Source organism: Peromyscus maniculatus, chromosome 20, assembly GCF_049852395.1.
Source record: "Peromyscus maniculatus bairdii isolate BWxNUB_F1_BW_parent chromosome 20, HU_Pman_BW_mat_3.1, whole genome shotgun sequence".
Classification (NCBI taxonomy): Eukaryota; Metazoa; Chordata; class Mammalia; order Rodentia; family Cricetidae; genus Peromyscus; species Peromyscus maniculatus.
The window spans coordinates 53,800,523-53,813,495 of NC_134871.1; the positions used below are offsets into that span (position 1 = coordinate 53,800,523).

The 12,973-nt window shown below is 55.3% G+C and overlaps 1 protein-coding gene and 1 long non-coding RNA gene across 2 annotated transcripts in view; both read right to left on the reverse strand.

Moving 5' to 3' along the window:
• Window positions 1-11,822, reverse strand: part of Shisal1 (shisa like 1) — a 111,745-nt gene extending 99,923 nt beyond the window's left edge. The window contains exon 1 of the mRNA XM_006980294.4: window positions 11,524-11,822. The gene's annotated coding sequence lies outside the window, so the exon portion shown is untranslated. The remainder of the gene's footprint in view (window positions 1-11,523) is intronic.
• Window positions 1-12,973, reverse strand: part of LOC143269799 (uncharacterized) — a 326,967-nt gene that overhangs the window by 105,441 nt on the left and 208,553 nt on the right. The gene's annotated exons all lie outside the window — the stretch shown is intronic.

The window sequence follows — 12,973 nt, forward strand, 5'->3', positions numbered from 1 at the left end:
TGTGGGGGTGCTCAGGCCTGGGTGGTGACGATGGCAGGGGGCGGGGAGACCTAAGTGTCCGTGGGTATGGTGAGCAGAGCAGCTGTGGGAGTGTGGGGGAGAGGCAAGTGCCTGATGGGGCATGCAGAAGTGGTGATGGATGTGCAGTGCTGGGGGGACTAGCAGGGGCTTCCTGTGGAAACTGAGGCAGTGTGGAAAACATGCAGGCGCTGAGCAGGGGAGGAAGGGGCATGTCCCAGGTGTCAGGAACAGTGTAGGTGAAAGTACAGAGGGCCAAGGGCAGGAGCATGGTGGAGGGATTCCAGAGGTCAGGGGGAGGTGGCTGGGTAGAGGAGCAGATCCCAGGCCCTCGAAGGAGTTGAGATTTTGGTGTGTGGATAGCTGGGGGATGAGAGAAGGGCTCTAGGGAGAGGGGCCCGGGCAGGTTTGTGTCTGAGAAACTGGCACTGCCCCCTCACCCCCCTGCACACAGCATTCTATAAGCGCTATTGCCAGAGGCAGCTGGCCAGCCCTGGGGGGGGGGGAGGTGGGATGGGAGGGGCGAAGCCCGGGCCTCCATCAGAGCAGGAGGTCCCGGCAGGCAGGCCTAGCTCCTTCCTGGGCTGCCTACAGCATCTCCCTGACAAGTTGTCTAAAAATGTTCTTGATTAAAAACAGAACACCGAGTGACAGAATTCAAACAGCCCGTCTGTCCCTCTCTTCGCAGGATTAGCTGCCGGGAACTAATGATTTTTATTAATGCCGTCGGCTGTCACAAGTCTGATTACAATGACCACAGCCCATGGTCTCTCCTGAGGACTGAAGGAGCATTAATCACACTAGATGATTACTTCTGAATGCTGATGGGCTGAGCTCAGGGCCCACGGCCAATGGCAGAGGCCAGCAGAATAGCCAGGCCCTCTCTTCCAGGCGGCAATGGCGATGGATGAATACCAACTCGGCCACAAACGAGCTGCCTCTCCTTCTTGGAATCTGGTCTCATTTGTCACCCCCTTGAACCCACACTACCACTGCTGGCAGAGAGGGTATTATTTGTGTTCTCTGGTGTGCAAGAGCTGTGGTCCAGAGAGGTCTTGTGGCTTCCCAAAGGTCACACAGCATGTTGGTGCTCAGTTGTACAGTCAAAGCCTGGGAATGCTGGGTCACACTTCATCTTCCCCTTCAGGCTAATTGTTCTCAGGGAAGCAGAGCAGATAGAGGTAATTCCCACAAGAGAGAAAAGGGCACAAGATGAAAGGCAGGAGAAAATGGTAGGCATCCTCTGTGATATCCTCCTAAGGGGACCACGCACGAGTCCTAGGTGTTGGCTGGTGCCTGCGCCATCTCCACATGGTGACGCAGACTTGATGCCAATCTCCCCCGTACCCTGTGTGGCTTTAAAATGTGAACGTGATGTGGCATTTTGAGTCCCTCCTGGTGCCCACTCCTGGTCCATGGGCCTCACAGCATTCCAGGAATGCACCTATTCCTCCATGATCCCTCTTTAGTTCCTGCCTCCAGGTTCCTGCACTGAATTTCTGCCCTGACTCCCCTCCATAATGGACTGTAACCTGCAGGCGGAAATAAACCTTCTCCCCTGCGGATTGCTTCGGTCATGATGTTTACCACAGCAGCAGAAGGCGAACTAGGGCAGTTGGTAGAAGCCTGAGGGACTCGGGGAAACCGAGGCAGGGGTGGTGCTGCTTGGTGGGACAGACACAGGGTGAGCTGAGGCACAGAGAGGGGAGGGGTGTCCGGGTGGAGTGAGTTCAGCAGATGTCCCAGGCTCAGGTCACCTGGGCACTGGACCCTGGAGAGTTGGAGTCCAGCTTTGACCAGAGGTGCTGTTTGCGGGTGCTGGGAAGTTTGAAGCAGGGGACACCATCTGGCTGACGGAAGACACAGGGGCAGGAGGATGACAGAATTAGGAGGTGATGGTTGGAGTCAGGCAGGCCTGAGAGGCCTAAGTTTGAGATCATGGAACCACATAAAGTCTGTGAGGGGAGAAAATATGACGATGGGGAATGGCAGGAGATGATGAGGGAGGACCAGGGTATGGAGAGTCACACTACGGAGCAGGAGACCCAGGTGTGATGCCGAGCTGGTAACATGTGTGGACGTGTGCTGTTAAAGGTATAAAGAGAACAGACAGGATTCAAAGCCCAAACGCAGAAGAGCCTTCGGTTGAGGGAGAAAGCCTGGGTGGAGGATGGGAGCAGGTGGGAGAGGCTGGCACACTCTATTTTATGCTATCTGTGAGATTTACATGCATAATTCACATGGCCATGCTCACGTGCAACTTTTTAAATTAAAAAGGGGAGTTGAGAAGCTAGAAAAATGTAGCCTGGGCCACCTTCGGGAAGAGTCAAGTTACTGAGATGTGGTTAGTGATGTGACCTTGAGACACACAGCTGTGACCCCGAAGCAGATGGGAAAGAGGCAACCCATCCAGGAAGCCAGGAGCTTAAGGGATGGGGAAGTGTTGATTGGTAAATCTTGGGGAGGTGGGAGCTGTGGGATCCAGAGAAGCTGTGAGCATGTGGTTGTCTTGCTATGTGGGGTAGATAGGGCAATGAGGCAGGAGAAGGCTCTGGCCCGGGGTTGGAAGGCACCCGTGGATTTTTGGTAGCAAGCCTGGCACCGTGTGTAATTTGTGGCTGGGTCTGAATTTCACTGTAGGCAGATGCTCTCTGTACCATGCTCACATTGAACACAGGACACAGGCTGCTTCCTGACCCCTCGAAATAGGACCGGACAGTTGTGCCCATTGTGTGGACAGCCAAGTGGAGGCTCCAAGGGGTACGTTAGCTTGCCCAGGGCCAGAGGACATGCCAACAGCAGCGCCAGGACTTAAACCAAGATAGCTAGGTTCCTGGCTTTCCACGGACAGCCCCTGATGCTTCCATCAAGGAACAGGGCCACCTCTTACAATCTCCACCTGTGGGCAGGTGACAAAGGTAAAAATAAAAGTCCATCCCTACAAGGGGACTTCATGGCGGTGGCACCAGCCAGGTCCAGGACTTCCCAGGGAACAAAATTCAGTTCAAATGTAAGTACATCAAAATGACATCAGAAGCCTTGGGTCCCTGGAGAGCCCCCAGAGCACAGAGGTGGGTGGCAGCAACCAGTCCTGCTTCCTGACCAGTACCCCAGATCTCAGCGTAAGTGTCCCTGGCTCCCTGAGCTGGAGGTGCTGGGGTTCTAAAGGAAGCATGGGTCAAAGCCGGGGCCTTGACTCTCTGGAACAGAGCAGGACAGGAGGCAGAAGCCAGAAGGAGCTGCAGAGGCTAGGGAAGGTGGGAGGGGCTTTGCGGTGGGCATGAGAGCAGCTGATGGACTAGAAATGCAGAAATGCAGAGTGTGGGATGTACCAGAGCGAAAGGCTAGGGAGGAACCTGCCCCAGCTCTGTGCCGTGCAATGTTGAGTGGGTGAAGGGGGGTGGAGGGTTGCACCCCTGTAACCGATAGACCTCTTCATAGACATGGTCACAGAGAGATCACACACAGCCAGACAGCCAAGGCAGTCTGCATTCAAAGCATTTCCTCTCGCCTCCTGAACTGGAGCTCCTGGGACGGACCACGGAGCTCCTGGGACCAACACAGAGCAAGTCCCAGGCCCTGACCACACATGCTCATGGACACAGATGGGTTCGAGCAACTTCCTTTGCTGTCTGTACAGCACTGTAGGCAGCAAAACATCTGCCTGTGTCATTGCAGGAGATCTGGACAGCAGCCTGGCGATCAGTTACCTGTGTCTGTCACCGGGCCTGCCGTGCATTTGGCACCTGCCAACTAAGAGCTGTCACCGCTGACTCTGTTGGCCTCTCAGACTTTATCACCTGTCCCGGGAGACCCAGAGGCCAGGGCCAGCATTCTGCAGCTCCTGCTCTGTTTCCCCACAGTGCTGGGATTACAGATGTTCAGTACCACTCTCAGCTCTTACGGCTCTGATCACAGGTTGGGGAAGGGTCCAGAGTCACTTACTGAGGTCACAGGGCACCGAGTAGGGGATGAGCCCATTCCCACCTCAGCTCCAGTCTCCCCTCAGCACCCTGCTGTGAGAACCCAGGTCTGACAGCAGGGTAAAGCCAGGCCCCTTTGGGTCCCCTTGGCCCTGATCCCCTTGGACCACCCTCGGGAGCTCAGACCTCAGACCAGGGACGTCAACGGTCCCGACGGTGCTCAGAATCCTCGGTGAAGTGGCTCTTCTGGGGAGCAGAGGCAAGAACCAGGCGCACAGTGACCCTAATTGCCTCCCAGGCTTTCATCGTGTGCGGCGGTCTCTCCACAGATCTACAGGGCTAATTGGCAGGCGAGTGGAGCTTGCCGGGAGCAGCTCTTCCCTCCAAGTGACTGTTCTCCAGGAGATCAGAAAGCCGGGAGCCACCCTCTGAAGAAGCTCGGAGCGGGCTTGGTGACAGGGCCGCACAGTGCTGGGGGCTCACGGCAGGATGACATGCGTGGGGCTCCGGCGGAGGTGCTGAAAGGATTTATGACTTGGGGCTACCAGCTGAGGCCCAGGGAGCTCCATGCTGAGGTAAGATGGCCAGATCAGGAGGCATTGGGTCTTGACTCAATGTGACAGGGCACAGTGCAGGTTGACAGCCACCAGGCAGGGGAATTTCTCAATCTTCACTATATCACCCAACCCCAAAGACTTGCCCGTCCTATGCCCAGACTCTGCACTGGGCCCCAGTCAAGGAAACATCAAGTGACCAGGAGGGGGTCACCGCATATTCTACCCTTGGATTGATGTTCTCAAAGGACCAGAGAAGGGGGGCCAAATTCCTCTCTACCCAGCCTTCAGATCTCCCAGAGTCTCTTAGGCTCTGCTCAGCCCTGGAGATAGATAGATGATAGATAGATGATAGATAGATAGATAGATAGATAGATAGATAGATAGATAGATAGATAGATAGATAATAGGTAGGTAGGTAGACAGGTACACACACATACATACATACATACATACATACATACATACATACATACGTACATACTACCCACTTCTATCTCAGGCCCTCTGGCATATCTCAGACACATTTGCATATCATTTAAACACCACCCCAGCCCTCCCCAACGATTTTTCTAGCTTTCTCTCTACTTCACCGACTACTGAGGAGAATCAGCCACAGTGAGGAAGGATCCAGAACAGGACCTGGCTCTGCCTTTTCCCTTGGTTCAGTGAAGCTTATCTTCAAATTATGTTTCTCAGAGATCCAGGGACCAGCTGGCCTCAGGACTGTCCTGGGATTGGAGGGGCAACACGGGTGTGTGGACAGATCTTGCCTAGGAGAAGGTTGATGGCCAGGGCCTCTGTGCCGGGAGCATTGTGCTGCTGGTGTTCTCACCAGGTTCCATGCCGAAGTCCCCATCAGCCACCACTCCTGCCCTCGGGCAATGGTTGAATGAGGACTAATTATTTACCAAAAAGACAGGTGTCCTTGGAATAAGGAGAAGAGCGGGGGGCAATGGAAGGGCCAAGGAACTCTACAGTAGAGGGAGATGAAGGACAAGGCTTTGAAGTATCCGGGGACGGGCTGCTCTTTCTGGGTCAGCACAACACACGCTGGGTCCCTGTAGTTATCCCCACGCATTAAGTGGCCAGCAAGGTCCTTTCATCCTTGGTCCTCTTCAGAAGGGGAAAGGACGGATGGTGCATTCTGGAAGGAAGCAGCTAGGAGAAGAGATTGGCCAGCAGGGCCCCGAGACCTGGCTGCATCACCTGTGTCTGAGACCCTAACAGTCATTCTTCTCCCTTGAACCAGGGCAGGGCTCCACAGGACGGAAGAGAGGGAAGGTCTGCGCTCCGGAGGCTGAGCTATGGGGCTCTGGAAGGGGTAATAAAGATAAGCATTGTGCGACCAACTCCGCCATCACCAGCCCCGCCATCACCTGATGACAAGGAAAAACTGGAGCCGGACCTCCAGACCCGACAGGGCGGGTTCCCAGCATTAAGTACCTCTTGCTGGGGAGGATAGGCATAAACGATTGAGGGCCGTAGGCCTCTCAGGCAGGGCTGGAGGATGACTCAATTAGCTCGGGCGAGTGGCTTTTATTGCACATTTGTGAGACAGGAGAAGAGAAAATGCCCCACTCATCCACATTTCAAATCAAGAAGGGAAAACATGCCCTGCATTTGAATTGCTGAAGAGGCCACTCGGGATGAGGGAGGGAGATGAGGGAGAGAGGTCAACGGAGAGGCAGGCACACAGGAGGCCATCTGCAATCGTCTCCAGGAACCCAGAGGTACCTCAAGATGTGACCCATCTGCCCACACAAGTTTGCTGTCTCCTGTCAGCCATCCTGTTCCCCTGGTATAGTTCAGGGGTGTGTGTCTAAGGCAGAGCCAAGGGAAGGCTGGGAAGGGAGGAGGGAGACCCAGGAATGAATCCCCTGGGCCCTTTGCCCCCTCCAACTGTCTATTGCTCCAGAGTCAGATGGGCTTCCTAGAAGACATGGGCTCAGCCAGGAGTTGCCATATTGTCTCTAACCAAGAGTTCAGGGGGTAGTTCCCACAGGGAGAAGCTGGCCCCACACCATCCCACAAGCAGGGCATTCACTTAGAAGAGATGGTATTTGAAAGCCCATCAAAGGAAAGCTCAGACTCTTCACACGGCAGTTCACTGTACCCAAAGTGAAGGCATGCCCATCCAAGGCCCACCCAAGGCTGGCCTTCCCCCAGGAGCTGCTGTGAAAGGGCCATTGTTGCCTAGGACCAGGCAAGGTTTCCTGAGTGCCAAGGAAAACACTGTGTTGCTTGTTGAGACTTACTTTGCAGCTGAGGATGGCCTTGAACTCCTGATCCTCTTGCCTTTGCCTCCAGAGTGCTGGGATCATGCCCAGGGCTTCATGCATGCCAGGCAAGCACAATCCTAACTAATCCACAACTCCTGTTCTGGAAGGTTCACTTTGAGCGGAGACATAGGTGCTACAGCCATGAGGCACGGAGAGGTAGTGACCACTAGCTCTCATGGTGACAAGTAGCAGTCAAGGGCTATGCTCAGGCCTGGCTCCAGAGTCGTCCCCCGCTCCCCACCTTCCTGAGCACACAGTTACTACAGATGTGAAGTGACCAAGCTCCTCTCCCTTCTCTCCCTGTGCCCCCATGGCACACCTTCCATATCCCCCCCTCACCCAGCCTTGTTCCCACTCGCCCTGATGCTCACGTCTTCACTCCCAGAGTTTCTACTTCTTAACTCTCTCCCTGCCCTCTTGGAGAGTGGTCCCCAGCAAAGAGCATCAGCCCATTCCACGTGTGGGTAAACAGAGCCTCTGGGGTGCTGCAGACATGACAAGGATATACTCTCACCAGACACAAGGACCCTGGACTCCGAACCTCTTGGGTCTCCGCAGAAGGCTTGGGTGAGGAGGAGACATCTCACACAAATGCCTTGGTCTGAGATTCATGTCCAGTGTCAGCTCTCTGCCCGGATCCTTGAGGTATTGACGGGGGCGTGTGTGTGTGTGTGTGTGTGTGTGTGTGTGTGTGTGTGTGTGTGTGTGTGTGTGTGTGTGTATTTAGCCAGAAGAAATAAGTTCAGTTTTCTGAGTCGTCTGCACCGGCTGGCATTTAAACACACCTTCGTCGATTAAGGACTCTGAGCCGTGGATTCTCTGTGTTGCCGATGAATGTAAAGTGGTGCCGTTGAGTGACCTTTACAACTCCGGGTCTCTCTTTACTCTGGCTGGCTGGCAGGCTCTCCAGAGCCCAGTCTCTGCCTCTGAGCCTGCACTGGCATGAACAATTAAAGTTCATGGGGTGGGGGCAATTCCAGTTCCAGGATCGGCATCACGGGGTCCCGGCACTGGATCCAGGCCTGGAGCCAGAGGGTTCATAGCCATTCTGAGGGAGCAAGTCCAGTGAGTGGCACAGCCTCTGCTGGGGTCCCAGGGTGGCCCCTCTGTGGGGTCCATACTGGAGAGAGATAGGCTTGCTCAGCCTGAAGCAGCAAGACAGATTACAGATAGCCTTCCAGTTCATCCCAGGTCCCCTCCTCTGCCTGCTGAGACCCAGGCATCTTGCCATTTTGGGGGACACCTCCCTGGGAAGAGTCTCCTGTCCTCTCCAGAGTCCTCAGATGCTTGCTGGTCTCCATTGCTCATCCTGGGCATTGTGCATTTGGAGGAATGTTTCTGCTTGGTGGTGTCTCTGAACTTGACTTTGCTCATTGTAGTAGTAAGGAAGGGGACGATTATTTGGGTCACAGTTGCAGGGCACAGTCCACCATGGGGAGGAGTGCATGAATGGCAGCTGCTCACATGGCATCCATGGTCAGAAGCAGTGAGGGGGGGGGGATGCTGGGGCTCAGCAGCCCAGGACCCCGATCACCACATGACACTGCCCGTTGTTCACAGGGGGTCTTCCCTCCTTAGACCACCTAGTCTAGAAACTCCCTCACGGGCATGCCCAGCGGCTTGTCTCCTAGGTGATTCTGATGATCCTGATGAGCTGTTGATATTAACCGTCGCGTTTGCTGACCTCTGCATCCACAGCCGAAGATGCCTCCTCTGCTCTGCCCACCCCTCCCCCACCACCATGGAAAAGCGGCATGGGTGGGCCTGCTTTCGAGAAGTCATGGTAAAGACAGAGGTAGGGGTAGATGAACCAGAGAGCGGAAGAAGATGAAGGTGGGTGTGGAGGACAGGGTCCTTTCTGTCTGTTCTCCCCTTTCTCTAACCTTCGACCTTGCAGGGTGTCCAGGAGAGCAAAGGAACTCCGTGGCCTGGGCTGCAGCCCTGTGAGTGAGCGCCGTGAACAGGCAAGACTTCAACGGGCTAGTGGAGTTTGCTTTGGCCTCTCTGCCATTACCAAGAGAGGCATCGGCCCCAGCCTGGCTGAAAGGTCAGCATCCCTGACCAAGGCAGCCACACCACAGTGAGAAGGAGTGAGAAGAAGCTGGGTATGCTTCTGGGAGCCATGGGGGATGCTTGTTACACAGCCCTGTTGCCTGTAAAAGCTGATCGATGTAGTGGAGATGCATGTGGACTAAAGGAAGGTTCCTTCCTCCCTGGTGGGCAGTTAACGTGAATGAATGGTGCAGTAGTGAACCATGGCACACTTATGGGCAGAATTCACCCTCTGCACCACCAGCTGGGTAGCTGGTGCCCCGACCCCAAGGTCTCTTTAAAGGCAGCACACACAGCAGCATTTGGGTCTGGTGTGCTCACACTGGAGTGTGAATGGAATCAGATAATTTTTCACCGGGAAGGACCAGTTAAACATCCTTTCAATCCATAAGAGATAAGCAGGCTGTCAATGCTACTCTAGGACCTTGCTTTTGTTTCCAGGAATCCTTTACAAAGCAAAGCCTGCCTGACCATGGCCTGGGCCTTTCTGACGCCATGCCATTTCTGACTCCTCCGCCTCCATGGAAAACTGTGGACACAGAACTCCATCCAGCCCCAGGCAGGTAGGTATAAGAGCAGCTTGGAGAACACGCTAGACTCAGAGGCACCAAGGGAAAGGACGTGACCTCAAACCTGCATTAGATAGGAAACCACATGGCCAACATAGAGCCACTGTTCCCAGGATAGAGGTCCACCCAGTGGTTAATGAACTGGCCATGGTTTCCAGACTGGGCCTCAACATGAATATTCTCCCATAGCAAGGAGCTGTGCAGGGCTGTGGACCAACCTCTGCATATAGTACTGGCTGGCTCCTCAGGGCAGAAGCAGCAGGAGTGAATATCGGGGAGAGGAGCTGCTTCCAGGCCATCGTCCTGACCAGCTGAGTTTGGTGTGAAAGTTGGAGCCAAGGAGACGAGGCCCAGGGCCTAGCCCGTGTGTGAGTACTCACGTACATTTACCCTGAGCATGTCAATGTGCACGCTCACCAGGCTTTGCTGTCGGCCTGTGATGTGCCCAGAAATGCTGGCCCTGGTGGCACAGAATTTAATCAGAAGACAGGAGCCATCCCTGCAGCAGCTGAGGCAAGAGGAGTACCACAAGTTCAAAGCCAGCCTGAGCTACATCACAAGTTCTGGTGCAGTCTGGGTTACAGAGTCAGATCACATCTAAAATTAAAAAAAAAAAAAGTCCAAAATAATAGAAGACTGCAATGTACAAAGGCTGCTCCTCTCTGGGTGCAACCCAGAGGGTAATATACAAAGCCTGCTCCTCCGTGGGCATGACCCCACATCGCTCTCCTTCCTGCTTCCTATACCTGAGCTGCTAATCCTCTGGCTCCCTGATAAGAAGGGAGCCTCACTCCATTTTTATCGATGAGAAGATGGCGTCGCTGAGGGACCAAGGCTTTGTCAAGTTCACAGAGCCAAGGTGTGCTGACCCCAGGAGCAAGGCCATGCTGGGATTTTAGCTAAGATGGTAATCACCTGGTCTTGGCCACACAGGCCACATACAGAGAGTTGTGTGGAACCTGGGAGTCAGGGTAGGTGGACTGGGATAGAGTCAGAGGGCAGGGCCCCTAAGCAGATTGTCCAGAACAAGCCAGAGAAGAGATAGCAGGAGCCCACCCTTATATGACTGTGAGTGGGCAGCAAGGGAGGTGTGGGCATGGAGTCTTGGGTACTTCTAGCAGGAGCCATGGGCCCAGCCCGACCCTCTGTCCCAGACCCCAGCCCCCAGTCTGGTCCCAGTGTGGGATGCCTGACATTTCTCAGCTGACCACGTGTGGAGTGCCTCCCTGCCAGGCCCATGTCCCTTCTTGAAGGCACATCCATGGGCCAAACACTCCTCAAAGGCCCTGCACTGGAACCAGCCTGACAGGAACTGGCTATGGCAATTGCCAGCTCTTCCATAGCAAGGAGAACGAACCATCGCAGCTCATTCCTCCCTCTCCAAATTCCACCGAGTATCATTCCAGGCCCCTCAGGCCTGCCCACGGCACCCGCACCCACAAAGCCCATCAACACTAATGGCCTCACCATTGGGGGAAGATGCTGCGTGTCCGGGGACAAGGCACAGAAAGCCAGGGAAGCAGAAAGCCCAAGCCGACAGCCCTTCTGAGCTCCCAGATGCTTGATAGGGCACACGCTTTCCCACCAGCCCCCTTGGAGCTGGCTTAGCACCCAGAGCAGACCCCACCGAAACGGGCTCCTCCTGGTGAGCCTTGAAAACAGCTACAGAGTCAGAAAACCGGAGACTCGGGCCCAGAACGGCCTCCATCACTTTGGGGATCAGTAACGGTCCCCCGTCCCCCAGCAGTTCCTCAGCCACACTTGCCCCACTCACCCCTCAGCACGAGAAGGAGCCACCCTTCTCCTCCCAAAGGCCCAGGCTACTTGCCACCCAGTACAGCATCTCTTCTGAAAACGCACGGCCATGCCAGCCACACATCCTCAGGAGGGGACAAGACTGTGATGTTTGGGTGGTGGCCAGAAGTAGCAAAAGATGGAAAGGCTGTTAAGCGGGCACGGACATGGCCCCCCTCCCCCGGAGCCAGATCCTTATACTTCTCTTCCCAGCTAGAGCGGACATAGGAACCATAGAAAGCCACTCCTACCCCCCACCCCCCTTGAGCCCCTTGCATGCCGGGGCCACAGGCAGCCCCCCTTCCCGAGGGAGCAATCCCTCACTCCTTACCTGTGCACGAAGCTGGTCGCGCGCTGTCCAGCAGAAGGGGGAAGGCGGGCTCGCTAAGCTACTCCAGGCTTTCCAAGGCCAGGCCACATCTTTCCTCAAAGCAGCCCCTGGCCACCCTCCCAAGGCATGCACATCTCGGTCACATGTATGCAGGTGCTTTGTGGGGGTGGGGGTTCTCGGAGCCCGGGGCAGATATTCTTAGAGGTCATCGGCCGCCAGCCCACCCCAGGGGACCACTACCCCAGAGCAGGGCTCCACAGCCAGGCAGGGGCCACTGTCATCTGCGTGAGTATCAGGCACTGTGCTCAGACTCCGGCTAGGCTGGCCGCTCTCAGGCTGAGGCTAGGTTTATTTTTAGAGCCCGGCCCTTCCCTAGACGCCAGGATCCCAGCTGAGATTTCCAGCCACTCAAACTAGCCCATTATGGGCAGAGCTGTCCCTGATTGGGAATGTTCTAGAAGGGAGTGGAGACCCTTAGAGCATTTGGTCCTACTCATCCCCATGTAAAAAACGAGGGCTGGGCCTGGGTGCCAAGGTCCTTCTGTCGCTAGGCTGGCTAAGCCTGGGATGAACAGAGACAGGGTGCTCCCTTCTCTGGACTGTCTCGGTCCCCTCATCCCAAAGATGAAACAGACCAGACCCACCTGTCCAGAGCACATCTGGGTTGGTGTCACCAGCAATTCCTATTCCATGCCTTCCCCAACTGGGGTCATACAGGGGTCCCATCACATCCCCCCCCTCCCCACGGCTTGCACACATCACAAAGTACTGGACAATCAGGGCACAGTAACCTTCCCTTCTGGTATACTAAAGTCAGCCCGCTCCTCTCCTACAAGCTCTCCAGAACGGCACATGTCTGATGGATGGACTCCAAGGTCTAGGAGGGTAAGGGACTTGCTCAGAGCCCCACCAAATGGTGGCAGCATGGGGTTCTCCATGACAGAAATTTGCTAATCTTTGCAAACCGGACTCAGCGAGCTTTGGCCTCAGTGTGGTAGCAACGTGTTCCCATTGCAGACTCTGAGCTGAGGAAGCTGGACCTTTATGGCCTGCCCACTGGCCTCCTGGGCAGGTGTTGCTCCAGACGCCTCAGAGCCTCCAGGCTGATAGCACGACCTCCGTTCTTTGAGACTAGCCTGTGTCCTCAGGTCCCACATACTTGTTCCCCCACCTCCAGTCCCTGCTACCTTCTCGGGGAAGGAGAAGATCGACTGACCAGATGGTACAGCAGGGTAGCTAGGGATACAGGCAGAGATCCCCTCCCCACACGGAGAGAGGTGTCAGCGTTGACTCCTCATGCTGCAGGAAGGCTTTCTCTGCCATGCTCACAGACTTCTTATAAGTCCTACCCCTGGAGACCTCAGGCCACCAGGCTCCTAGACTACTCTATGACAGGGCCTGACCCCTTGAGGCACACAAGTGGCTAGCCCCCCACCTCCCCACCCTCACC